Source organism: Carcharodon carcharias, chromosome 20 (genome assembly GCF_017639515.1).
Source record: "Carcharodon carcharias isolate sCarCar2 chromosome 20, sCarCar2.pri, whole genome shotgun sequence".
NCBI classification, from domain to species: Eukaryota; Metazoa; Chordata; class Chondrichthyes; order Lamniformes; family Lamnidae; genus Carcharodon; species Carcharodon carcharias.
Genome location: NC_054486.1, coordinates 28,233,911 through 28,259,756, shown reverse-complemented (window position 1 = coordinate 28,259,756; position 25,846 = coordinate 28,233,911). Strand labels below are relative to the sequence as shown.

Genomic DNA, 25,846 nt, shown 5'->3' with positions numbered 1-25,846 from the left:
GAGTCTTGATTTGAATGCTGTGGGCATCTAAGGAGCGGAAGAAATGTGTGCAGGATGGGATATTTGCAGATATGAGGAGCAAGACACAACTTCAGAGGGTACTATTTTTAAAATGAGTTGTAAGATTGTATCGGTAGAAGTGCGATTTTGTCATATATGCAGATGATTACAGTAAATTTTCTTGCTCCAAGTTCTGTTTGGTAAAAGAAGTGGTCCTTGGATCCCCGTTGGCGCAGACCAGACACTTGGCCCGTTCCCTGAAGTGTGTCAGAAGGTTATCAACAGGAGAGTCTGAATTGGGAGTTGAAGTAGAGACAAATCAGGAAAGGCGAGACCTTGCCTGTGCTGAAGGGAAGTAGTCCAGAACTAGTATGCTGAATCTTGGTTGTTTTCTTGCTGTTTTGTGTGGGAAAAAAAAGAAACATGCCAAAGTTTAAAATCAGAATCTGTTCCTTTTCTCAACACTTTAAAGGTGGAATTTGCCCACTTGATTACCAATAATGTCATTGTGCAAGGTCCACGAGGGGCACCTCAGATTCCCTGGTGGTCCATTGGCTAAAGGCTCCACTTAGAGCAGCACTGAGCCGTTCAGGCCAGACGTTCCTCAGTTTGATCCCTGATCTGTGCCGAGTTAATTGTTCTCGGAGCCCCAGGGCTAAGAAGATTTAAAAAATCAAGAAAATCAGCTTGGGTACCTGGTCCTGATTTGTTGTCCAGTCGAGTGACTGATTATGTAAAAATAAGAGAGGCAGATTGTGCATTGGTGGGTTTTCTGGCTAAAGCAGGGTTAATTATGATGCTGCCCATGTTCAAATCACCTGTTGACATTCTTTCTCTGGGCTCATATGAAGAAGATGAAGTTAAGGCTGGGTCAGCTGTGAATGGTGGGGCAGGTTTGAGGGGCTGAGTTAATAATTTACTCCTATTATGATGAGAAGAGGGGAAAACCATTGAATTTAAAAACAGAAAGCAGTTATCCTCGCCCTGCAAATGACAACCATTTGCTGGGCATCCCAAGGCCCCTGCCCTTTCCTTGATGCATACAAGGCCACACGGCCTAATAACAGAAGAAGCCTGAACCTTAGCAAGCAGCACAGCCTATGACAATTGAATACTTCAAACCTGAAATGATTTCCCATCCTCCCCAAAGTGCCTTGCCCCATGACAGTGAGGATGCAATTATCCCAGGCTTGAAACTTAAAAATTATCTAGGTGAGGAGCATTGGGTTGTTCTCGGATTGGCCTGGAGCCTCTGGGAAACTGTTTCAAACAACACATGAGCAAAATCATAGTGACAATAAACAAAATTGTCTTTTTTAAAATTTACTTTGATGTAACTGTTAAATGAAAGTCTTCAATATTAGAGATGGGGTTGAAAAATGGCTGTTCAATTAATAGTTAAGATTGAGTCTGTTCGTTTTCCAATTCGCTGTAGGAAGGTACCAGGGCCAATGCTAGATGTGTAGGTGCAGATAGATTGACACGGGAGGACCAATTGATGAAACCTCCAGTAATGAACTCAACCAAAGTTGGCAAGCCTCAGAGCAGATGAACACCTGTGAGAAGCCATTTTGAATGTAAACGTGGCAATGGCTATAGTTTCTCTCCCTGGGGAGGCAGAGATACTTAGTGCAGGTTGTTGGCCTTGGCTCAGTTGTAGTTTCTGAGTCAGTAGGTCATAGCTTCGAGCCCCATTCCAGAGATTTGAGCATAAACTCCAAGCTGACACTCCAATGCATTACTCAGGGTCACTAAATTGTTAGAGGAGTCGCCTTTTAGATGAGATGTTAAGCTGAAGCTCCCTCTGCCATCTCAGGCGGATATTAAATTTTCCATGGCACTATTCAAAGAGGGGCAGGAGAGTTCCCCCTGAAGTCCTGGCTGTTATTTATTCCTCATGCAGAAGGAAACCCCAGATTATTTGATTATTACATTGTTGTCTGTGGGACTTTTCTTTGTGCAGATTGGCTGCTGGGTTTCGTACATTAAAGAAAGAAAAAAGAAAGTCTTGAGTTATGCAGCACCTTTCACAACCTCAGAACATTCTAAAGTGCTTCACAGCTGTATAAGTGCCTTCATTGAAGTGTAGTTATTGCTGTAATGGAAAAGAGGCAGAAAATTTGTGCACAGCAAGATCCCACAAGCACAATGGAAGTAATGACCAGATAATCAGTTTTAATGACTTTTTCTTTCATGAGATGTGGACGTCGCTGGGAAACCAGCATTTGTTGCCCATTCCTAATTGACCTTGAGAAGCTAGTGTTGAGTTGCCATTTTGAACTACTGCAGGTACACCCACAGTGCTGCTGGGAAGGGAGTTCCAGGATTTTGATCCCATGAAAGGAAAGGAATAGTGATATAGTTCCAAGTCAGGATGGTGTGTAGCTTGGAGGGGAACTTGCAGAGGTAATGTTCCCTGCAAGCTGTTTCATGTATAAATATTGGCCAGGACACCGCAGAGAAGTCCTCGGCTCTTTGAAATATAGCTGCAGGATTTTTGTGCCCACCTGAGAGGGTGGATGAGGTCCCAGTTTACTGTCTCGTCTAAAAGACAGCACATCTGACAATGCAGAACTCCCTCAGCACTACACTGAAATGATAGTTCAGAGTTTCTGCTCAAGTCTCTGGTTTGGCACTTGAATCAACAACCTCTGGCTCAGAGGTGAGAGTGTGACCCACTGAACCACAGCTGAGACTAAAGAGTGCAATAGTGACTGCACTTCAAAACTACTTCTTTGGCTATAAAGTGCTTTGGGGCAACCTGGGGTCATGAAAGGTGCTGCATAAATGGGAGTCTTTCTTTCTTTAAATTAATGGTCTGCATTACTTCCCAGAGTTTAACCTTTTTCATTTTGTGCTAATCTTTCACCTCAGGATGCCGTAATGGTAGGGTGTAATTTTGGATTACTGAATGGCAATCAATCAAGATTGATAAATTGCACACATTTTCTTCAAATGTCTGAAATGTCTGAATGGAACTACAGATGCCTGGCTTCTTAGCATGCCTCTAGCACTGGCTCCCTACCCTCTGGACACTTCCACAGGTATGAGCAGGCTTCTCAGCCAGGTAGCTCTAATGGCTCCCCACACCCGCCCCCCCCACTTTGCACTGCTGACACCACACACACACACACACACACCACCCCTTCCCTTGCAGGGACAGTAAGAAATAGGTGCAGGCTCCTCTACTATGCAGTCGTGACCGGATTCTACCCTGTGGAGTCTGTCATGAGTAGGTGCAGGCATCTCAGTCTAGTTGTTCTAATGGCTTCTGCACTACAGGGACAGCCACAAGGAGTAGGATTAACATGCCCCTCCTTATTCGTATAATTATGAGTTGAGTCAAACTAAAATTGGATTCTCTTCTGTAAGTCTTGTTTTCAACTTCTGTTTGCACTGATTGAACAAGCTCGAAGCAAGAACAACAAAAATGAGTGCTGCGCCAGGAGATGGAGCAGGAGGAAAATATGGAAAGCAATTAGTGAATCTGCTACTGATATCACTCTTCAGTCATTTAGCATGCGCGTGAATTTACTGTACAAGTGTAGCATTAATATATAAGTGCACCCATAATCGGAGCCCAAGCTGGCATCAGATGAAGTGGAATGAGTCTCCCTGGAGGAGAGAAACTCGCTTCTCTTTGCTTCAGATCCAATTTCTGGTATTAACAACATGTATTCCCAGTAAATATGTTCAATGTTGGTGCACAGCTTCACATGCTCTTAAACTTGGAGTGTAAATGCCCTCAAAGTTTTAGCAGTAGTTAAAATTCTAAACTGTCAGATCCTGGCTGCATCCATAGACTGACTATTGCTGTACAGAGAACTGGCATGGACTTGATGGGCTGAATGGCCTCCTTCTGTGCCGTAAATGTCATGTCAGGGAACTTGTTGGTACAGAAGAATAAGGGGTGATCTAATTAAAATGTTGAAGCTGTATAAATGGGAGTCTTTTTTTTAATTAATGGTCCGCATAAATGGGCAGGGTTTCATCCTTTTCGTTTCTGCTAAACAGAGAAACTATTTCCCCCAGTGGGAGAGTCCAGCACAAGAGAACACTACTGTAAAATTAGAGTCACAAAACTCCTCTTTACACATCTGCTCACTCCCCAAAAAGCTATTGGGGCTGGACGTCAATTGAGAATTTAAAAACTGTTATTGATAGCTGTTTGTTAGTCAAAGACATTAAGAATATGGGACCAAGGTGGGTCGTTACCGATACTATTTTGAAATAATAGTGGATTCCTGTACGGTTGCTGGCAGATAGTGCAGGGCCTGGGGAGTGGAAGCTGAATGCTGGCCAAGTGACCAATGAGCTCGAAGGTAACAGCTCAGGAAGAAGTGAGGAGGAATTGTCTGGATTGTACCCTATTGGCCAGGGCTCAATGCTATCGCTTCCTTGGAAGGCTGGATTGGGTATTCGCCTGCTATTGTCCTCAGGTCAGGTGATAGGGTTGGAATCCCACAACTGCATGGAATGGAAACTGCCAAGTTCTGCATCTGATTTTACCTTCTGATTGGTTGCTGTTTCACCAGTCAGAAAACAAACGCCAGCACTGAATTCGTACATTGATATAGATGCAATTACACTGATTTATTGCTCTGATTCTCTGCTGTCTCCCAGGAACTGTTTCAGGGCCTTCGCCTGGCCACTGTGCAACCTGGTTTCCAGCAGTGTGTGGCATTGGCCAAGGTTGACTTATGGCTATCCCATCACCACCTCCCAGGGTCAAGAGTTTGCCATGTGGTGAATTGCGGAGGGCAATCCCTTGTCAGGCAGCCTGGCTGAACCAACTCCATAAGATGTTTGTCATGCTGTAAAATCTCCATATTGCATAGAATTACATATAATTTAGAACTTGGATACAGGCTGAACCAGCTTGTGTTGATTTTTATCTTCCATGCGAACGGTAAACCTAATCCCATGTGTTCACCTCTTTTCATATCCCTTAATTTCCCTTTCCCTCAACTACCTTTATAACCAATTAATTGCTGACATGGTCTTTGCTTCAGCCTCAAAACTCACTATGTTTTTAAAAAGCAGGATGTTTCTGTTCTTGAACTTGCTAGCCTTTAATCTTGTATCTACGTCCCTTTGCTCTAGATTCACCCTAGACTGTTTCTATGTAGCGTCTCCAATTGCTTCAAGATTTGACCACCTCCACCAAATTATTCTATAATAACCTCTGTTCTGATTAAAACAACTCCATGTTTTCAGTTCAGTGTTTGTATTTGTATTTCCTCAAACCAGGCAACAACTTCATGAATCTGCACTGAACCATTTCTAAAATCTCAACATATCCTTACTTTAATGGAACCCAAACCTGAACACACCACTCCAACTGTGGTCTTACTAAGGTTTTATTTAGATTAGCCATCACCTCCTGCCCATAGCCTTTATAAGAGTTTTGAATTCATTTTTTATAATGATGGTCTTCTGTATTCCACTTCTGCATTTTAGCTATCCAACTCTGCCTTCCTGGCTGTCAAGGATCATGAATATCCCACTTTAGACATGCAGAGATGCTGATTCCTTCACTTGAATTAAGAGGAAGACAGAGATTTTTGATTTAAGTATGTTACAAATTCGGGTCTGCTGTAGATTGCTTCTTGGGTTAAGTACTCCATGGGATCCAAGATAAATTGAATCCAGAATTGGCTGAAGGGCAGGAAGCAGAGGGTGATGGTCGAGGGGTGTTTTTGTGACTGGATGCCTGTGTCCAGTGGGGTTCCACAGGGATCAGTGTTGGGTCCCTTGCTGTTTGTGGTGTATATAAATGATTTAGACTTGAATATAGGAGGGTTGATCAGTAAGTTCGCGGATGACACAAAAATTAGTGGGGTGGTAAATAGTGAGGAGGACAGCCTTAGGTTACAGGAGGATATAGACAGGCTGGTCAGATGGGCTGATCAGTGGCAAATGGGATTTAATCCGGATAAGTGTGAGGTGATGCACTTGGGCAGGACAAACAAAGCACGGGAATACATGATAAATGGTAGGACCCTGGGAAATACCGAGGATCAGAGGGATCTTGGTGTACACGTCCACCGGTTCCTTAAGGTAGTGGAACTAGTAGATAAGGTGGTTAAGAAGGCATATGGGATACTTGCCTTTATTAGCCGAGGCATAGAATATAAGAGCAGGGAGGTTATGCTGGAATTGTATAAAACGCTGGTAAGGCCACAGCTAGAGTATTGCATGCAGTTCTGGAATCCACTTTATAGGAAGGATGTGATTGCAGTAGAGAGAGTGCAGAGGAGATTTACCAGGATGTTGCCTGGGCTGGACAGTTTTAGTTATGAGGATAGATTGGGGTTATTTTCCCTGGAGCAGAGGAGATTGAGGGAGGAAATGATTGAGGTGTATAAAATTATGAGGGGCATAAATAGGGCAGACAGGAAGGAACTTTTCCCCTTGGTGGAGAGATCAATAACCAGGGGGCTGAGATTTAACGTAAGGGGCAGGAGGTTTAGAGGGGATGTGAGGAAGAATTTTTTCATCCAGAGGGTGATGGGAATCTGGAACTCACTGCCTGAAAGGATGGTAGAGGCAGAAACCCTCATAACATTTAAGAAGTATTTGGATGCGCACTTGCGATGCCACAGCATACAAGGCTAGAATAGTTAGGTAAAAACAAAAAAACTGCGGATGCTGCAAATCCAAAACAAAAACTAAAACAGAATTACCTGGAAAAACTCAGCAGGTCTGGCAGCATCGGCGGAGAAGAAAAGAGTTGATGTTTCGAGTCCTCATGACCCTTCGACAGAACTCAAGTTCTGTCGAAGGGTCATGAGGACTCGAAACGTCAACTCTTTTCTTCTCCGCCGATGCTGCCAGACCTGCTGAGTTTTTCCAGGTAATTCTGTTTTTGTTAGAATAGTTAGGTACTTGTTTGACCGGCGCAGACTTGATGGGCCGAAGGGCCTTTTTCTGTGCTGTAGACCTCTATGACTCTATGACTCCTAAAAGTAGTGTAAGCATCTTACTAATCTGGAAATTGACTCAGACTGTCCTGTATCTACTTGTACAATAGCATAATCCAAGGCAATAACAATGTCATCCGCTTCTGCGGATCCGCAGTTTTTTTGTTTTTACCTAACTATTCTAGCCTTGTATGCTGTGGCATCGCAAGTGCGCATCCATGACTTCTGCACAAATACTTGAACAGACCATACTTTCCCATATCAGTGGGTTGTTTTACTTGACTTAATCAAGAAGGCTTCTAACTGTTAACATTGTTTAGCTCTTTGCCTTAGTGAGAGTCCTCAGGTTTTTTTCTGTAACAAAATTGATTACCTTCATAACCTTTCTGTTTCCAAAAAGCCTGTTTACCAGGGATTAAAGAACATTGCAACACAATGGGTGTGAGATGTTTTTTGCTTATTATTCAGTCTCTGAGAAAATTGTTTCCATGAAACAGATTTACCACAACGTTTGAGAATACACTTTGCTTTAAAATAATGTGAACATTACAAGCAACTCCTATTTCCAAATCTTACTGTGGAAAAATGTCAAACACTCCTGAAAAATGGCGGTATGTAAAGAGCCAGATAAGTATATGAGGGAGAAAGAAATAGAAGGATATGCTGATGGATTGCGATGAAGTAGGGTGGTAGGAGACTTGTATGAAGTGTCAACATCGACATAGACCTGCCGGGCTGAATGGCCTATCTCTGTGCTCTAAATTCTATACAATTCTATTACTTAACCTGTATTGTACTTGCTCTGAGAATGCTATATAGCAGTATTGAGAGAACTTAAGTGCCTTTAATGCTCTGTTCCTCAGAACTAACAGCTCCTGCCTGGTTAACTGTTCACACAATAAGAATTGTAAAAGCAGCTTACTGTGAACAAAGGCATAGTTTGCAGCAAATGTCTCTGTTTACTACCAGTAAGATGTCTTTTCCCAGCTCCCACAGGAAAACCTAGGGACACTGGCTCCATTCCAAAACTGCAAAGACTTGTGCTTTGAATGCAAGTTATTGAAATGGTGGTGTGATGGGAGGTGGCAGGTGTGTGTTTTATATTTTGCTCTGGTCGCTTCTTTCCTGAGGGTTTTGGCAAATGCTTTTTCATTTCGGGCAGTTTTACATCCATGCAAAGACATCCTGGATACCACAGAATCCCAGCAAACTGTGTGGACACCAGGCTGCTCTGACTCACTGAACGTTGGTTTCTGTTATTGGGGGAGGGAGAAGAGATGTCAACATTCTTGTCATGACTATGTTCTATTTGACTGCTTACAACCCTTACCCAGCTGAATAAACAGGAACTCTGTACAGTTATACAGTGCGTAACCATACCCTGCTGAATCAACAGGGACTCTGTACAGTTACACAGAGCAACTCTTACCTTGCTGAATAAACAGGAAGTCTGTACAGTTAGACAGGAGGTAAGCATTACCCTGCTGAATAAACAGGGACTCTGTACAGTTACACAGTAAGTAACCCTTACCCTGTTGAATAAACAGGGATTCTATACAGTTAGACAGCGAGAAGCCCTTACCTGATTGAGCAATGCATACAGTAACTTTCAGGGCAATATTTGGGCCCCAAGCCTCGGAAATCCAGTCCTCAAAGGCTAATAAATTATTTGCATCTATTTAATTTGCTAATTTGTTCAATTTTGTACACCTGCAAGTCTGCTTTTAGACTTTTGGCTCACTATGAGAGACTCCTCATACAGAATAACTTTGGTAGATGTATACAATTCTATGAGAACATTTATTGAAACATTATACTTGTCTTTGGGATTCTAGGAAATGCAACTATTGGGCTCCTGAGGATAAAAAAAAATTGCACATATCTGCCTTAGTATGTTTTCCTTACTCGAGGAACAAGACTACGGCTGCAATTTTCTGTCCCCGTTGGTGTTGGGCGTCATGGCGGGCCTGAGTGGACAATATGGCAGGAAGGCCAAAATCGGTTTCACAATGTCGTGAAACCATTTTGTGATCATCCGCTCCTCGCGTCAATGGCGGGCCATATTCCCCACCGCTGGATGTTGGGAACATATAATTAAGATCCCGGCCCACCAGAATCATCCTCCCATGCTGGATCCTCGGGGCACATTGGCACGATTGCACGCCGACGTGTTTCACAACTGCATTTAAAAGGCATGCACCTGGTAAGCTAGACTTCGAGGGGAAATCAGAGGCAAGCACACACTAATGTTGCGCAGTGCTTGCAAGGGTCGCCCGTTCAGCTTAAATGTTGAGACACCATGCATTCAGGTCGCAGGTAAATCACTTTTTCCCGGCTGGCTGACAGTGTGGCACCGAGGCAAGGGCTGTGGTTGGGGTGAGTTGTTGGGGGGCAAGGCAGCACAGTCTAATGTGAGTTGTGGAGGACAAGGCCGCATGATCTGATGCGAGTTGTTGGTCGGGGAGGCAGCATGGTCTGATGTGAGTTGTTGGTGGGGGAGCCAGCATGGTCTGATGTGAGTTGCTGGTGGGGGAGCCAGCATGGTATGATGTGAGTTGTGGGGTGGGGAGGCAGCATGGTCTGATGTGAGTTGTTGGTGGGGGAGCCAGCATGGTCTGATGTGAGTTGTTGGTGGGGGAGCCAGCATGCTCTGATGTGAGTTGTTGGTGGGGGAGCCAGCATGGTCTGATGTGAGTTGTTGGTGGGGGAGCCAGCATGGTCTGATGTGAGTTATTGGTGGGGGAGCCAGCATGCTGTGATGTGAGTTGTGGGGTGGGGAGGCAGCATGGTCTGATGCGAGTTCAGGGTGGGGCAAGGCTGATGGTAGTGCACAAGCACATGTGGGGGTTGGGAGTGGGAGGGAAGCAGCCACGCATTACGGAAACCTTGTATAAAGTGACCAGTCCTCTTCAGCTGAGACAGTTCAGTCCACTACATCAACTGCAAGGGCTTCCGCTTGCTGAATGTTCAGCTGGCGTGCGACCACCAGAAATGCATCCTGCAAGTCTGCGCACGATTCCCAGGGAGTGTCAACAACTCCTCCATTCTCAGTAGGTCTCAGATCCCTAACATCTTCCAGGGCCCACAGAGGCTGCAGGGTTGGCTCCTCGTGGACAAGGGCTACCGTAGAGGACATAGCTAATGATGCCCATGTGACAGCCTCAGAGTGCAGCAGAGAGAAGTGCAACGAGGCTCATGCTGCAACTTGTACTTCGGTGGAACTTCTCGTGATCCTATGGCATCCTTCGTGAGTTGAACTTTTCAGGATCACACTGTCACCAGACACAGATGCTGATGAGATGGGGGGGGGGGCAGCTGCAATTCAAAGGTGCAGAGAGTACACAGAGAGAATGATGGAACTCTGTGTCACCGGCCCAGGGCGTTCTGTCAGCAATGATAAGCCCCATTGAGGTGCAGCATGATGTGTCCACTGTGAAGGTGCACCATCAGTGTCCTGGGAAGGTTGCACAAAGCACAGGGAAGGGGCCCTGGATTGAGGCACCTGCCCTTATCTTATTCAGGGACCAAAGTTTCAGATCTGAGTGACAAAAACACTGCTGATCAGAACAAGGAGCCATAGGAAAGGAGACGTTCTTGGGAGTTTATTGGCAATAGTGAACATTATGTACAAGTGATTAACACCCATGCCCAAGCTGTGCAACTACATCTCTAACTTGAGCTTGGCCTAAATAGCCAAGTGGTTATGGTACTGGGTTTGTAACCCCAAGATCAAGAGTTCAAATCTCACCATGGCAAATTATGAAACAATGTAATTTCATCTGAATAGGAACAGATGGAAATGTGTTTGTACTCGAAAGAGTTACATCTCTAACTTGAGCTTGGCCTAAATAGCCAAGTGGTTATGGTACTGGGTTTGTAACCCCAAGATCAAGAGTTCAAATCTCACCATGGCAAATTATGAAACAATGTAATTTCATCTGAATAGGAACAGATGGAAATGTGTTTGTACTCGAAAGAGTTACATCTCTAACTTCCTAACCCTGCCGTTACGCCTTGGTGCTCCCCCAACATCCACAGCTGAGGTGGAGGCAGCCTGTTGACTGCTGCACTCTGTCTGTGCTGACCTTAGCAGGTGCCCTCTGGAGACCAACCCCTGGAGGGGCCCAACTTGCTTTTGGGGCCCTGCTGTGTGCTAATGGCACCCTCCTCGGCCTCTAGAGCTGGATTTGCTGGCGTCACAGGAAGAGAGGATTCGGATGGGCTGGACATTCCCAGAGCCACCTAGGTGGATAAACCTGGGGTGAGCACCTGCTGATCCTCCTCCCTATTGGTGCCCAAGGGCCCCAGGCTGACACCTTAGGGAGAAGAAGAAGCTGGAGTGAGATCGAGCTGTACTGCACCCCTCTCGCGTTGACACCGTTGGAGTCAGCAATGAAGTTCAGCCTGCGCAGCAGTGCAAGACCGATGTCCTGAACCAAGGTCTGCATGACAACTGCCATCCTACCAGTGTTGACCTCGTTATGTTGGCAGTCCAGAGCTATCGCCTCAGACTGAAGGCGGATGGATTCCTCCATCTGACTTGGACTCTGCAGATTTCTGGCTTCCAATAGTCCTCCAAAGGCCAGACACCTGGGAAGTCCCTGCTGCCACCTGCAGTGAATCAGACAATGCCAAGTGCTCACCAGATTGTTACTCCGAGGCTCCCCTAGAACTCGGTCCCACTGAGGCATGTGTCTCTGCGCTGGTGGAGGGTAAGGGTGGGCACTGTGACAGACCTTCAATGAGGATGTCATCATATTTTTCTTTTGAGGTTTTTTCGAGGCTTGCGTCAAGGACCTGGCTCGTGGACCCCCTCAGTTGCTTTCCAGATGTACCTGCGAAAGTAAGGAAGAGATAATTAATGCATGGCAAGGGACTGAGGAACATGGGAAGTGACAGCATGATTGTCTGATGGATGTTGTACTGCTGGATCCTCACTTGGTTGAGCATCGCTGACCTCAGCATCAGCATAGGAATGGTCCAGATTGTCACCAGCCAGCTGGTTGACTCTATTTTCAAATTCAATGAGGACCTTGATTTCAGGTATTCCTCACCAGTCTGTGACCTCTCCCTTTTGTTGTGTACCAGCCTGTCCTGCATGAAAACAGATGGAGAGACTATAAGCAGGATGCCTGGCATCTGTATGGCTGGTGAGTGGTGCCATGGATGGGATGCAGTCAAGATTCGCAGGGCAGATGAAGGTGTGTGTGAGAGAGTGAATGATGATGTCCCTTGAACTAGCAGTGAATGAGATCCCTGTGGACATGTGATGGGTTTGTGAGTGTGAGAATTGAGAGTGATGAAAAGCATGAATTACCCTGGTGGAACAGAGGAAATCATTCATCCTCTTTCGACACTGGGTGGCTGTCCTCTTTTGCAGCTTGTTGGTGCTGACTACCGCTGCCACCGTCCCCCATGCTGGATTGGTGACCTTGCAGGCTGGCCTTCGACCAGAGGACTATGCGGCGGGCCTCCACCAAATCCAGTAGGCGCTCGAGGGAGGTGTCATTAAATTTGGGGGCAGCATCTTTCCTCCCTTTGGCAGCCATCAGTTCCCAACAGCTTCCTATGCCTTGAAGAGTGCTAGCTCTATGCAGGGGCGGCCTTTAAATGTGGTGCCTGATTTGCTAAACGCCTGTGGTGATGGCAGGGCAGGTGAATTAGAGGCCGCCCTGGCAGTGACCCAGTGTGTTTCCCAGGGATGCATAATGAAAGAGTGGGAATGGTACGATATGGCATGAAAAGCCACTATTGCGGCCGGTGGCTAGAACGTCCATTTTCCTGCCCGCCACCACAGTTAGTGCAAATCTGGGACGATTCCGCCCTACAGCTCTGAATCCGGCCCCAACTGGATGGAGAGACTTATCTTTGCTGAATAACTGATCTGCAGAGTGCCCTCTGCACAACACTGGCCATAGTTCAACAGTGCTGTGCAGTACATTCAGAGAGCCCATGCAGACTAAGGAGTGAAAAAGATTGCATTGCCGCAGCAGGGAGTGAGAAAAGGTACTCTGGGCCACCAGGGAGTGAGAAAAGGTACTCTGGGCCACCAGGGAGTGAGAAAAGGTACTCTGGGCCACCAGGGAGTGAGAAAAGGTACTCTGGGCCACCAGGGAGTGAGAAAAGGTACTCTGGGCCACCAGGGAGTGAGAAAAGGTACTCTGGGCCACCAGGGAGTGAGAAAAGGTACTCTGGGCCAGCAGGGAGTGAGAAAAGGTACTCTGGGCTAGCAGGGAGTGAGAAAAGGTACTCTGGGCCAGTAGGGAGTGAGAAAAGTTATGCGTGGGCAGTAGTGACTGCTTTTGAGGTTGTGATTAAAGCACATTTTTGGGCATTATGGAGGCATTCTTCCCCTGTGACTGTAGAACCAATGGGTGAATAGTATTTAATTTCCCAGCAATTACATCTGGCTTGGTGAGCACCCAAATTGGCCAGCTGAACAAGCTGCGAATAGGTTAGGCAGCAGAGTAGGATTTGTTGTGGAGTGGATTGGTACTTGTGGATTGGCCAAGGCTTATTGTCCAAAATAACGCCAAGTTTTTAGAGGGACATGCTTAAATTTTCTGTCAAAATAATAGGGTTTAATGGTACTTGCCATTATTAATGTGTAAATTGTCCAGCAGCTTGCTGCAAAGAAGAAATATCCTGTGTACTGTGAATCCCCAGAAGCTGCTGGATGATTGAGCCACTCTACCATTAACCTTGCGAAAACAGCATCTTGCTCTCAACCTCTCTGTGGTTTTTAAGAATTTTCTGGATTTGCACATTAAACACGAATTGCACTCACTGTGGGAAGTTAGAGCTGGTATTTAAAAGCGTAAGTGCACTTTTAACAATGTGATAATTATTAACACAATGCCAATAAACTTCTCCAGCCTAGAAAGCAAATGATTTCAACTGTTAAGTTTCATTCCTGTGTGTAGCAAACTTCTCCTTAGAGATTTAAATTTGAGATATTTCTTTTCCTTTCTGTTCTGTTTTTCTCTCTCTCAATCTAATTTTCTTTCCCCATTTTATTTCTCTTTCTGTGCCTGATTTGACTCTAATTCATTCTATTTCCTTCTCCGTCATTCCTTTTTCTTTTTCAATCTTTAAATCTGTTGAGAAGATACGCTGCTGGTCCTGTTGCTACCAAGGTTACAGATGCCCTGTTGCTCATTATTAGATTGCACCTCCCAAGTTTGATGGCAAATGTTTTCGAACTGAAGGAAAAATTCAAAGGAATTTGGCCCTCTTCAGCAAATTTTGGGTCAATGTAATTCAGAAAATATCAATTAGGTACTGCCAGACTTGAGCAACCAGAGCCTACAGATTGCAGGATCAAAAACTGAGAAGAGGAGGTCCTGAGGGAAAAAGGGTTTTGCAGTAAATCTTGATTTCAACACAGGGAGGAGGATGGAGACATAGGAACATAGGATGGTATATTTGGAGTTGGCAAGGAAGAGGGCAAAGTTCCAAGGAACACCAAGCAATAGCATTAATAAAACAAAGAGGCATGCTTTTGGTATTACAGAACTTGAGTATTGCTGAAAAAAGAGATTTTTTTTGTTGAAGCTTTCCGTCTTGCACTCATCAGGACAATTCGCAAAATAATACTAATGCCAGGGGAAACAACATATTTATACTGTATAAGGAGACAATGCTGATTGGTAGGCAAGTGATAGAGGCATGGCCATGGAGAATACACCAGTTGACGTGATCTCCTTGGAGGAGCCTCATCTACCATCCTAGCAAAGTACAAAATTATTATGGGATAAAAAGGTGTCTTCTCTTTCCTCTGCTCCCCATTTTAACCCTAAAAATCCACGTGCCTTCTCCTTGACCCTAATACTATATCCCCAAAATTCCACAACCCTTTTCTCTATACTATATCCCAAAAAATTCACCTACCTTTCCTCCTATATACCCCCAAATCCATGTACCTTCTCCTTGCCTGAGCACTATATCGCAAAATATTTCACATGCTTTCCGCCCATTTTATATACCAGAAAAATCCGCATGCCTATTCCCTTATATGGGGTCCATCTATTTTGCATCCCAGAAAAGGCCAAAAGCTATATTATATGCCCCCAAAACCTATTGCCGTCCCTTTGCCCTGATACTATATCCCAAAAATTCCAAATACCTTCTCCCAAAAAATTATAGCCCAAAAATTCCATACACCATCCCACCGTATTAAAGTCCAGAATATTCAAGTTTCTGCTTCCTGCCAATATATAATCCCAAAGGTTTACATTTCAGAAATTTCTGGATATCCTGTTTGCAGTTCCCTCTCTGCTCTGGCTTTCTCTGTGCATTCATTTTGAGATTCAAACTATATCTATCGGAAGACAGCAGCCATTGAAAGGAGGAGAAAATGCATGTGTTTGGTTTAAAACTCTAATGATGTTGACTATTGATTTGACTTAAACGGCTGCTGCTTTCTTTTGCAGCTGATGTTAAAGTTCAAAGTGAATTTGGCTTTTGCTGTCGGCTCCTACATTGCAGTGCGAAAGTAAGTTGTGGCCTAGTTGGAATGTGCAGTCTATTGAGGTGGTTTAGTGATGCAACATTTTGGAACGTTAATGCATGGAGTTGTGAGATAGTGCATTTTATTTTAGTGGAACCATGTATAGAATTGCATTAGAATTACAGCACAGGAACAGGCTATTCAGCCCAACAAGTTTATGCCTGTGTTAATGCTCCACACAAACCTCTTCCCTTGCCTTATTTCATCTAACTCTATCAGCTTATCATTCTGTTGCTTTCTCCCTCATGATATAGTGGGAATAATATATGCTGTATATGTGTTCAAGAAGGAATATGACAGACTTTCTGTTCTGTCATGCTCATGCCATATGGACTTATAGAATATAAATTCGAAATGGATACATTACTTTAAAACAAGAAGGAGTTGCGAGGCCAGATGACGTTTTCTTTCCTATCAATACATATGGAACTACCCCTGAGCTAACCTTCATGTCTGGACAAGTCATTAAAATGCAATCGCACTTATGGGCGTATCTTTGAGAAGTCATTCAAATGCAGCAGATCTTTCCTGCCCTTCTCCAAATAATTGAAGGAACTGTTTTCACAATACTATTTACAATTCACCTTCAGAATTGAGATCAAGAGAATGGGTGTGAAAGAGATCCTATTTCTGTAACATTAGTATGTGAATGGGTGAAACTCAGACCCCATTGTTTGACAATGGCCTAGCCATTAGAAACAATTTGAGAATAACTGACAGAAACATTTTGGCCACATGATAGACAGAAACTAGGTTTCAGATAAGGGCATTTAATAAGGCATATTTTTGGAGCAGGAGAGGGAAAAGATCCAGAGCAGTGAAGGAACAAGACCCTGCCTAAGAACCATCAGTAGGCGGAGAATTCAGGCTGGTCTTGACTCCCCCATTTGAAGAACTAAACCAGGTTTTCAGTGCAGGGGTTCAATTGCACCTTGATGATTGGAACAAGAGAAATATGCTACTGCAATCAATAAACCACAGCAAATTTGTCTCCCTCAGCTACCAGAGCCTATTCTTCATTGGATTGAAAAGTAATTACAGGGCTTACAACTTTTCAAGACTTCATTCTGGGGAAAAGCAAGTGTGACAGCGAATTTTTGATCTTTTAAGACCTAGATGCGTGCTATCCTTTGTAATCCATCCTTTTCTTGAGTGTGAGAGTGGGTTTGGTGGCATAAATATTCAAGTGTTGAATAATACATGTTTACTTTTTAAAAACACATTTGCCTTCGGCCAATTGAGATGTGGGAAAAGGGGAAGCCATTCATAACCATCCCACCCCGTAAGTAACAGTTCCATAGGTGCCAGTGTGTGCTATCTATATTGGATATAGACAGATATGTTTTCAGGACCCATTAAGTGTATATTATGTTGGAATTAGCAAGCCTTCTGTATTAAAGGAAACCAAAAGTGCTGAGTGTATTAGAGAGAATAGAATAACATGTCTGATATTGTAGGGAATAAGAAATAGCCAAAACCTAAATATTTTCAAGGACTTTAAAGTCCTGTTTACATTGTAAAGAGAATAGCACATGTTTCAGGTTTATTGGAGAATAGTACTCCCAGGATATGTTATTGTGAATATTATCCTGTGGCGTATACTCCATCAGAAATACTATGCACAGTGATAATAGAGAATAGTATGCCCAAGTGTTCATATTTTTCTCTTTATTCTTTGATGGGATGTGAGTGTCGCTGGCAAGGCCAGAATTTGTTGCCCACTCTTAATTGCCCTTGAATGGAGTGACTTACTCGGCCATTTCAGAGAGCAGTTAAGAATCAACATATTAGTTGTGGATCTGGAGTCACAGAATCACACAGTGCAGAAGAGGCCCTTCGGCCCATCGAGTCTGCACTGACACTTGAGAAGCACCCGACCTACCTACCTAATCCCATTTACCAGCACTTGGCCCATAGCCTTGAATGTTATAACATGCCAAGTGCTCATCCAGGTACTTTTTAAAGGATGTGAGGCAATCCGCCTCCACCACCCTCCCAGGCAATGCATTCCAGACCGTCACCACCCTCTGGGTAAAAAAGGTTTTCCTCACATCCCCCCTAAACCTCCTGCCCCTCACCTTGAACTTATGTCCCCTTGTGACTGCCCCTTCAACTAAGGGGAACAGCTGCTCCCTATCTACCCTGTCCATGCCCCTCATAATCTTGTACACCTTGATCAGGTCACCTCTCAGTCTTCTCTGCTCCAATTAAAACAACCCAAGTCTATCCAACCTCTCTTCATAACTTAAATGTTTCATCCCAGGCAACATCCTGGTGAACCTCCTCTGCACCCCCTCTAGTGCAATCACATCCTTCCTATAATGTGGCGACCAGGACTGCACACAGTACTCCAACTATGGCCTCATCAAGGTTCTATACAACTCCAATATGATCTCCCTACTTTTGTAATCTATGCCTCGATTGATAAAGGCAAGTGTTCCATATGCCTTTTTCACTACCCCACTAACATGCCCCTCCGCCTTCAGAGGTCTATGGACACACACGCCAAGGTCCCTTTGTTCCTCAGAACTTCCTAGTGCCATGCCATTCATTGAATACTTCCTTGTCAAATTACTCCTTCCAAAGTGTATCACTTCACACTTTTCAGGGTTAAATTCCATCTGCCACTTATCTGCCCATTTGACCATCCCGTCTATATCTTCCTGTAGCCCAAGACACACAACCTCACTGTTAACCACCCAGCCAATCTTTGTGTCATCTGCAAACTTACAAATCCTACCCCCCACATAGTCATCTATATCGTTTATATAAATGACGAATAATAGGGGACCCAGCACAGATCCCTGTGGTACGCCACTGGACACTGGCTTCCAGTCACTAAAGCATCTTTCTGTCATCACCCTCTGTCTCCTACAACTAAGCCAATTTTGAATCCACCTTATCAATTTACCATGTATCCCATGTGCATTTGCCTTCTTTATAAGTCTCCCATGTGGAACCTTGTCAAAGACTTTGCTGAAATCCATATAAACTACATCAACCCTCATCTACACACCTGGTCACCACCTCAAAAAATGTAATCAAATTTGTTAGGCATGACCTCCCTCTGACAAAGTCATGCTGACTATCCCTGATCAAACCTTGCCTCTCCAAATGGAGATAGATTCTCTTCAGAATTTTCTCCAATAGTATCCCTACCACTGACGTGAGATTCACTGGCTTGTAGTTCCTTGGCTTATCTCTACAACCCTTTTTAAATAGCAGAACCACATTAGCTGTTCTCCAGTCCTCTGGCACCTCCCCCGTGGCCAGAGAGGAATTAAAAATTTGGGTCAGAGCCCCTGCGATCTCCTCCCTTGTCTTCCTCAGCAGTCTGAGATACAAATCATCTGGACCTGGAGATTTGTCCACTTTTAAGCCTGCCAACACCTCCAATACCTTGTCAATCCCTATATCAATTTGCTCAAGAACCTCGCAGTCTCTTTCCCTGAGTTCGATACCTTCATCCTTATTCTCTTGGGTGAAGACGGATGTGAAATATTCGTTCAGCACTCTAGTGATGGCCTCTGGCTCCACCCATTGATTGCCCCCTTGGTCCCTAATGGGCCCAACTCTTTCCCTAGTTATCCTCTTCCCATTCATATGCTTATAGAATATCTTGGGATTTTCCCTACTTTTACCAGCCAGAGCTTTCTCATATCCTCTCTTTGCTCTCCTAATTGCTTTCGCACTTTCTGTACTCCACTAATGCCTCCGCTGATTTGCTTCCCTTGTACCCGTTAAATGCCTCTCTTTTCCTTCTCATCGTGTCTTGAATATCTCTGGTCATCCGTGGTTCCCTGGGCTTGCTACTCCTTCCTATCACCATAGAGGGAACATGTTGAATCTGTACCCTCCCCATTTCCTTTTTGAACACCCCCCACTGTTCCCCTGTAGATTTCCCCACAAGTAGCTGTTCCCAGTCTACCTTGACCTGATCCTGCCTTATTTTACTAAAATCCGCTCTGCCCCAATCCAAAATATTTTTTTGCAACTTGTTTATTTCTTTGTCCATAACAAGCTTAATTTATACCATGTTGTGGTCGCTATCACTAAAATGCTCCCCCACCACCACCTCAGCCACCTGTCCAGCTTCATTCCCCAGAATTAGATGCAGCACTGTGCTGCCCCTTGTTGGACCCTCTACATATTGACCTAAAAAGTTCTCCTGTACACACTTCAAGAAATCCACTCCATCCAAGCCCTTTGCACTATGTCTATCCCAATTAATGTTGGGAAAGTTGAAATCATCGAATACAATTACCCTATTGTTATTGTTTTTACACACCTCCGCAAATTGTGCACATATTTGCTCCTCAATTTCCCGCTGTCGATTTGGGGGCATATAATAAACACCTAACTATGTGGCTGCCCCTTTTTTATTCCTAAGCTCTATCCACAAGGCTTCATTCGATGCCCCCTCCAAGATCTCATCTCTCCTAACTGCAGGAACTGACTCCTTAACTAATAATACATGTGGCTACATGTAGTCATATGTAAGCCAGACTGGGTAAGGGCATTAATGAACCATTAGGTTTCTTGGTTACCATCACTGAGACTAGCTTTTCAATTCCAGTTTTTATTGAATTCCACCAGCTGCCATGGTGGGTTTTGAACCTGTGTCCCCACAACGTTAACTTGAGCCTCTGGATATCTAGTCCAGTGGCATTACCACTACACGCCATTTCCCACTTATTTATTTTTGCTGCTTTGTTTGCCTGCATAACAGTGGCTACACTTCAAAAGTTGGAATTTTGTTGGGTGAGGTTATCAAGAAATATGGAGCAAAGGTGGGCAGATGAAGTTAAGAAACCAATTAGCCATGACCGAATTGAATGTCAAAACAGGATCAAGGGGCTGAATGGGTGACTCCTGTTTCAATGGGAACAAGGCCTGAGGCCTTGAAGTAAAAAACATGAAAGAAGGCATTCAAAAACACAACAGACAACTTTTCACTAAGTTTAATCATGTTACTGTGGGATATGTAACTTATGTGTTATTTTTAATATAGCTCAATTTGGACTTGGTTATTCAAAAAAGGCACATGAAAATTAATTATTTCAAGAAATGTTAAGTGACCAGATTGATTTGCCACATTTCTTGTTATCCAGTTTACGTGGTGATCATTCAAAGTTAGTTGTTTTCCTAAGTCCTTGGATCTCTTCTTTTGCTCGCTTTTGCTCCAGCATTCCCAGCCCCTTCAGTTATAATTTGCTGCTGTTTCATTTTGGGTTCTTCAGTAAAGTTGACAAGAATGCCTGATGTGATTGGAAATATCAGAAACAGGGAGGTGGGTGCAAATTTGAGACATGGCATGTTTTAGAGAGCCACTGGCCACACCACTGTGAAGAGTAGACACCTTGCAGCCCGAGAGACAAATGGAAATGATACTGTGGACAATTTAAAATGTGTCTATGAATCTTGCTGACTCCACTGAATGTTATATCAAAGCAAAGCTATCGGATGCAATCTTAGCTTATTCATGAGTTGAGCTATTGCAGAGTTGAAGAGCCAAAAGTAGTTTCTATTTTAAGTCAGTTATTTACTTTAGCTGTCTCCAACAGACTGAACAAAATGCTTCAGGGTCAATTGTGTGCAATTAGAAAGTATCTGTCAAAAGTTGTATGGAGCAGACAATTGGCCAAAGCTGCAGCTGGGGTCCTTTTTTTTTGAAAAACTTGCAATTTACATCATGGAAATGTACTTCGTCTCTATGTATTCCAGATGTGGTACCTCTGTATAAATGAGTAATAGTCTAATCACTAGTTTGCACAGTTACAGTTAAATGACCTAAATGCAGTTTTTTTTTATTGAATACCCTTATATGAGAATTGTACTTTCTGAGCTTAGTTTTCTGAGTCCCCTAGTGCATAGATATGACAGATCACCAGCATCTTCTTTTCCAGTGCTGCCAAACTATGGAGTTCCTTCCTTTCCTCCCCGCGGGCTTCCAACACCCTCGGGTGCAGATTTTTAAAACCCAATTTTTTCTGGCTTTGAACACCCTTCTAGTTTATACTTTGACCCTTCCAGATTTCTCATTTAACAACATTCCACAGTAGCAGAAGTAACTGGATGTTTATTTTGATGACAACCTTTTGGGTGCTGGTGGGGGTCAGTATCCACTGACTGATCCATGCTCTTTAGGTGCTGGTGGGGTCAGTGTTCATTGATTGATCCATGCTTCTTGGATGCTGGTGGGGTCAGTAGTTACTGATTGATCATACCTTCACACAATCACCACACACATACACTTTCCAGCAGGGTCACCATTTAGCAATCAGGAGCAGGAACTGTCCAGTTTCTCTTCTCCCTTAATAAGGGTGTTGAGGCCCATTCCAGTGCTGGTGCAGGTGCGCTTACTCTTTTACTTTCTCTCTCTTTCACCTTTTTCGTTTTCTCTTTTTTGATGTATCTCTCATATCCATCAGTTTGGCATTTCTCTGCCTATCTTTTCTCTATCTGTGTTTGGTGTCTCTCTCCATTTCTCCCTTTTTATATCTGTATATCTGTCTCCATCTCCATTGTTATCTCTGTTTCTCTGTGGAATGTATCCTGAGCTTGCTGTGCAGCAATGCTGCTTTCTGCTTCCAGGTATATCACTGCATTCCTGCTGGAGCTACTCCTTCCTTAGGGAGTGGGGGTGGGGGGAGTGCCCATTCTCTGATGACTATAAGGCGCAAACAAGATGTTTAACCTTTGTCTTTGCTTTCTTGCTGTCAGCGTTTTTGTTCCCTTGCTCACTCTCCTGACTGAGGATAACTTTATTAGTGGTAACCTGAAGCTGCCTTGCACAGAAGAAAATCCTTTATTGTCACGCCTGCAGCAGCTGTCAGTCATATCTGCAGGCAAAACGAACTTGGAGACCTGCCTTAAATTACTTTAAAATGCTTGCCTGTTATCTATTTAAAAGCATGTGATGTTTCCTAGCACGATTTAGACACGCCATTTTGATAAGCTGAATGAGAAGCAGGAATGTTGTGTTGGTGTTGATTAACACGTTGGGAGTTGGGGGTGACAGAATAAGAGTTGTTTGGTGTGACTGGTAACTTTTACCTTTTGTGTTTTTTATTTGAGCTGAGCTGTCACCTGAAATGACTCCCATAAAGAATTGAAAACATTCTGAACAAAATCTACTACACTTTCCCACTCCAGAGACTTGAGCACAGGCTGAAACTCCCAATGCAGTACTGAGGGAGGAGTTGCACTGTCTGAGGTATTGCCTTTTAGATGAAGCCATGAGGAAAGAGGGTTTACTCCATCCCAGAGTGGTCAGCCCTTGCAAGGTATGACTGGCCAACTTCAAGTCTATTGTATGTTTGGACCAAGACGTTACAAAGTTTTTTTACACACAAATGAAGTACTTTAGAAGTGTAGTCACTTGTAATGTAGGAAAAGGACCCCACAGAATGCCCATGCTATGATCCTTCTCCTCCCATGCACTCATTGAGTTGCACCACAGAAATTGTGCTGCTCCTAATATATACACCTTTGAAGAGTTAACTTTATTTTCTTTAGTTCATGAGATGGGGGCGTCGCTGGCTAGGTCAGCATTTATTGCCCATCTCTAATTGCCCGTGAGGACTGAGTGGCTTGCTAGGCCATTTCAGAGGGCCTTTAAGAGTCAACCACATTGCTGTGGGCTTGGAGTCACATGTTGTTATGACACAGCAGTTGGTGAAGGCTGCTATTTAAAATCCCAGAGGGAAACTTTAAACAACTATCATAACTTATATTTTTAAGTGATATGTTTGAGATGCAGCTCTAAATTCAGAAATCAGACCACTAGTTCTTGAAAAGTTTTTATATCAAACTACATGAGACATTTATTAATTTATAGAAGTTAAACATATGCACATGGCTACAAATTACTGCTATCATAATTTTTTAACAAATTCCCAAACTGATCTCCTTTAAGACAAAAGCAACCCCGTTAGACTTTAAACAGACACCAGGTAAAGCATTTTCACCTTTGAATTCAAAATGATGTTCCTTTCACTTTGGTTGCTTTGCAGATACAGTTGTAGGCTTTGATGTTACATGCCTCTGCCCTGCACACACGAAACTGCTGTCTGTTATACCCAACACATCTCTTTGAATGTAAATTCTCATTATATCACAAGCCCCTTTGAACTCCACCTCTTCTAACAATAAAACCCCTTTCGTAGTACCAATTTTATTATTAATATAGACATTGGTTGTTCTTTGCTAGCTAGCTGCCAGATTCCATTCCCCTTCTTGAATGCTCTATTCTACAAAATGCAAATACACTCTACCTCTCTTACATCTCAAAACTACTATACATCAAAGCACCCAGACTAGCTGGCTTTAATCCAATTAAGTCACACCCACAGACTAAACCTCTATTTAAAAAAAAATAATTTCCAACATTATATACATTAACAGCTTCATGACACATGTAGACAGCAGATTTGCTTCCCTAAAGAACATCAGTAAACCAGATGGGTTTTGACAATAATCAACAATGGTTTCATGGTCATCAATAGACTTTTAATTCCAGAGTTTTTTTATTGAATTCAAATTTCACCATCTGCCATAGTAGGATTTGAACCTGTGTCCCCAGAGCATGACCCTGGGTCTTTGGATTACAAGTCCAGTAATAATATCACTACGCTACAGCCTCCTCCTTAATGTTGCCTTGACGACCTCAATGTCCTAGAGCACCTTTCAGCCAATGAATTACTTTTGAAGCATAGTCACTATTGTTATGTGAGAAACATGGTAGCCAATTTGTGCACAGCAAAATTCCACAAACAGCAATGAAATAATGGCCAGACATTGGCTAGGTGTCCATGCTGGCTGTAAAGCTCCTGTCAAAGGTTTGAACCTAGTTCCTGGTCAGCATAAGCACACCATGCTAAATCTCTCTCTATTGACATTCAATATTGGTCTTCCTAAAGGGATAAAAATGGTGGTAAATAGGGAAATACATATTGGTGCAGATGGGAGTGCTGTTCTGAGATTTGGGCAAGAATACCTGTAACCTGAATGTAATTGTTCTCCACCAGACCTGGGAGACTGTAATATTGTGTCAAAGAATCAAACAATTGCACCCTAAGACTAAATTCTTGTGTTGACCTACCTAAAGATACACAAGAAGAAAAAGTTTTTAAATGTATAAAGTAATGAATTAAATCATAAAATCATACAGCACAGAGGGAAGCCTTTAGGCCCACCTTGACTGTGCCAGCTCTTTGAAAGAGCCAATCAGCCCCACTCTTGATCTTTTCAAACTTTGTGCATTTTGTTTTTGCTTTTCAGGTATTTGTTCAATTGAATCTGTTTCCACCAACCTTTCAGGCAGTGTATATTCCAGACTTTAAAAAGAAATCTCCTCATCTTCCCTCTGGGTTCAATGCAAGTTGTTGTTGGTAATTTTATTAAGGAAGTAAACTCTAAGGAGCTTCACATGATGGTTGCGTGTGTTTCAGCACATTCTTTATCCTTTCAGGCTCTTTTCAGGAGCAATTTCTCCCAAACCTTCTTAAATTTTTTTTAATTCATTCACGGGATGTGGGCTTTGCTGGCTGGGCTAGCATTTGTTGCCCATCCCTAGTTGCCCTTGAGAAGGTCATGGTGAGCTGCTTTCTTGAACTGCTGCAGTCCTTGTGGTTTAGGTGCACCCACAGTGCTGTTAGGAAGAGAGTTCCAGGATTTTAATCCAGCAACAGTGAAGGAACAGCGATATATTTCCAACTTAGAAATGGTGATTGTCTTGGAAGGGAACTTCCAAGTAGGTGGTTGTGTTCCCATCTGTCTGCTGTCCTTGTCCTTCTAGATGGTATTGGTCAAGGGTTTGGAAGGTGCTGTCGAAGGAGCATTGGTGAATTCCTACAGTGCATCTTACAAATGGTACACACTGCTGCTATTGTGCATCAGTGGTGCAGGGAGTGAATGTTTGTGGATGTGGTGCCAATCAAGCGGGCTGCTTTTTCCTGGATGGTGTCCAGCTTCTTGAGTGTTGTTGGAGCTGCACTCATCCAGGCAAGTGGGGAGTATTCCACCATACTCCTGACTTGTGTCTTGTAGACGGTGGATAGGCTTTGGGGAGTCAGGAGGTGAGTTACTCATCACATGATTCCTAGCCTCTGACCTGCTCGTGTAGCTACAGTGTTTATATGACTAGTCCAGTTCAGTTTCTGGTCACTGGTAACCCCAAGAATGTTGATAGTGGGAGATTCAGTGATGGTAAAGCTATTGAACATCAAAGGGTGATGGTTAGATTCTCTCTTGTTGGAGATGGTCATTGCCTGCCACTTGTGTGGTGCAAATGTTACTTGCCACTTGTCAGCCCAAGTCTGGATATTGTCCAGCTGCTGCTGCATTTGGATGTGGACTGCTTCAGTATCTGAGGAGTTGCAAATGGTGCTGGACATTGTGCAATCATCAGTAA

At 43.6% G+C, this 25,846-nt stretch overlaps 1 protein-coding gene across 16 annotated transcripts in view; it reads left to right on the top strand.

The window, feature by feature from the left end:
* Positions 1-25,846, top strand: part of rad51b (RAD51 paralog B) — a 687,200-nt gene that overhangs the window by 244,389 nt on the left and 416,965 nt on the right. The window lies entirely within an intron of this gene.